Source organism: Procambarus clarkii, chromosome 60 (assembly GCF_040958095.1).
Source record: "Procambarus clarkii isolate CNS0578487 chromosome 60, FALCON_Pclarkii_2.0, whole genome shotgun sequence".
Taxonomy (NCBI): Eukaryota; Metazoa; Arthropoda; class Malacostraca; order Decapoda; family Cambaridae; genus Procambarus; species Procambarus clarkii.
Window position 1 is genome coordinate 24,763,542 of NC_091209.1, and position 2,849 is coordinate 24,766,390.

Consider the following 2,849-nt stretch of genomic DNA (forward strand, 5'->3'; position numbering starts at 1 on the left):
ATATATATATGTCGTACCTAGTAGCCAGAACTCACTTCTCAGCCTACTATTCAAGGCCCGATTTGCCTAATAAGCCAAATTTTCCTGAATTAATATATTTACTATAATTTTTTTCTTATGAAATGATAAAGCAACCCTTTTCTCTATGTATGAGGTCAATTTTTTTAATTAGAGTTAAAATTAACGTAGATATATGACCGAACCTAACCAACCCTGCCTAACCTAACCTAACCTATATTTATAGGTAAGGTTAGGTTAGGTAGCCAAAAAAAGCTAGGTTAGGTTAGGTTAGGTAGGTTAGGTAGACGAAAAAACATTAATTCATGAAAACTTGGCTTATTAGGCAAATCGGGCCTTGAATAGTAGGCTGAGAAATGCGTTCTGGCTATTAGGTACGACATATATATATATAAATATATATATATACATATAGTCTCCGTGGTGTAGTGGTAAGAAAGAAAACAAAAATTATATATATATATATATATATATATATATATATATATATATATATATATATATATATATATATATATATATATATATATACCTAGTAGCCAGAACGCACTTCTCAGCCTACTATGCAAGGCTCGATTTGCCTAATAAGCCAAGTTTTCATGAATTAATTGTTTTTCAACTACCTAACCTACCTAACCTAACCTAACCTTACTTTTTCGGCTACCTAACCTAACCTAACCTATGAAGATAGGTTAGGTTAGGTTAGGTAGGGTTGGTTAGGTTCGGTCATATATCTTCGTTAATTTTAACTCCAATAAAACAAAATTGACCTCATACTTAATGAAATGGGTAGCTTTATCATTTCACAAGAAAAAAATTAGAGAAAATGTAATAATTCAGGAAAACTTGGCTTATTAGGCAAATCAGGCCTTGCATATTAGGTTGAGAAGTGCGTTCTGGCTACTAGGTACGACATATATATATATATATATATATATATATATATATATATATATATATTATATATATATATATATATATATATATATATATATATATATATATATATATATGTCGTACCTAGTAGCCAGAACGCACTTCTCAGCCTACTATGCAAGGCTCAATTTGCCTAATAAGCCAAGTTTCCATGAATTAATTGTTTTTCGTCTACCTAACCTACCTAACCTAACCTAACCTAGCTTTTTTTGGCTACCTAACCTAACCTTACCTATAAATATAGGTTAGGTTAGGTTAGGAAGGGTTGGTTAGGTTCGGTCATATATCTACGTTAATTTTAACTCCAATAAAAAAAAATTGACCTCATACATAGAGAAAAGGGTTGCTTTATCATTTCATAAGAAAAAAATTATAGTAAATATATTAATTCAGGAAAACTTGGCTTATTAGGCAAATCGGGCCTTGAATAGTAGGCTGAGAAGTGAGTTCTGGCTACTAGGTACGACATATATATATATATATATATATATATATATATATATATATGTCGTACCTAATAGCCAGAACGCACTTCTCAGCCTACTATTCAAGGCCCGATTTGCCTAATAAGCCAAGTTTTCATGAATTAATGTTTTTTCGTCTACCTAACCTACCTAACCTAACCTAACCTAGCTTTTTTTGGCTACCTAACCTAACCTTACCTATAAATATAGGTTAGGTTAGGTTAGGTGGGGTTGGTTAGGTTCGGTCATATATCTACGTTAATTTTAACTCCAATAAAAAAAAATTGACCTCATACATAGAGAAAAGGGTTGCTTTATCATTTCATAAGAAAATTTTTTTAGTAAATATATTAATTCAGGAAAACTTGGCTTATTAGGCAAATCGGGCCTTGAATAGTAGGCTGAGAAGTGAGTTCTGGCTACTAGGTACGACATATATATATATATATATATATATATATATATATATATATATATATATATATATATATATATATATATATATATATATATATATATATATATATTAAATTCATCAACACAAGACAGAACACGAAACAATGGGTATTGAATGGAAGTAATTGTAGAAAGCCTATTGGTCCATATTTCTTGATGCTTCTATATTGGAGCGGAGTCTTGAGGTGGGTAGAATATAGTTGTGCATTAATTGGCTGTTGATTGCTGGTGTTGACTTCTTAATGTGTAGTGCCTCACAAACGTCAAGCCGTCTGCTATCGCTGTATCTATCGATGATTTCTGTGTATATATTATTATAGACTGTTGGTTGGTTGGTGTTGTCGTCGTGGTTCCTCCTTTGCAGACAACCCAACCCACAACTCGGTAGAGTGCTTATACCTCGCTAGGAGATCACACTAGGCGCTTCTGGCCCTTGGAGACGGGCTCAACGTCACACATTTAGGGGATGCGGCTCCAACACTTAGCCTCGTTGTCACGTGCACACACCCACTCGAGCCGCTGTGACTCCCCACTCTCTCCTTAGGTGGTATGATCTCCTCAATCCCCTATGACTTACTAATATTACCTTCTGCCCTGTCCACAGCAGTGGTTTTTGGTTCTTTCCCTCTCTCTCTCTTCTTCTGTACTATTTCATGGGAAGCCTCACTAGGACAAGGGCAAACACCAGCAAATTGGGATACATTTACTGGACGAAGCACATACACGATACATACACACATATAATAATAATGAATCCTATACTCTATAATATTACAATCAGGTTGCACTCCAACACAACCAGAACTCTACCATCAGCTTGTCAAGTGGTATCCTATCTCCTGGTTCACCACCTGATACTATCAACCTCCTCAAGTTGATCAAGTCTACATACACTGTTGCACCATCAGCAAGATAATATATATATAGAAAATCAGCATTTGAATGCAATAACATATATCAGTATAAATGTTCATT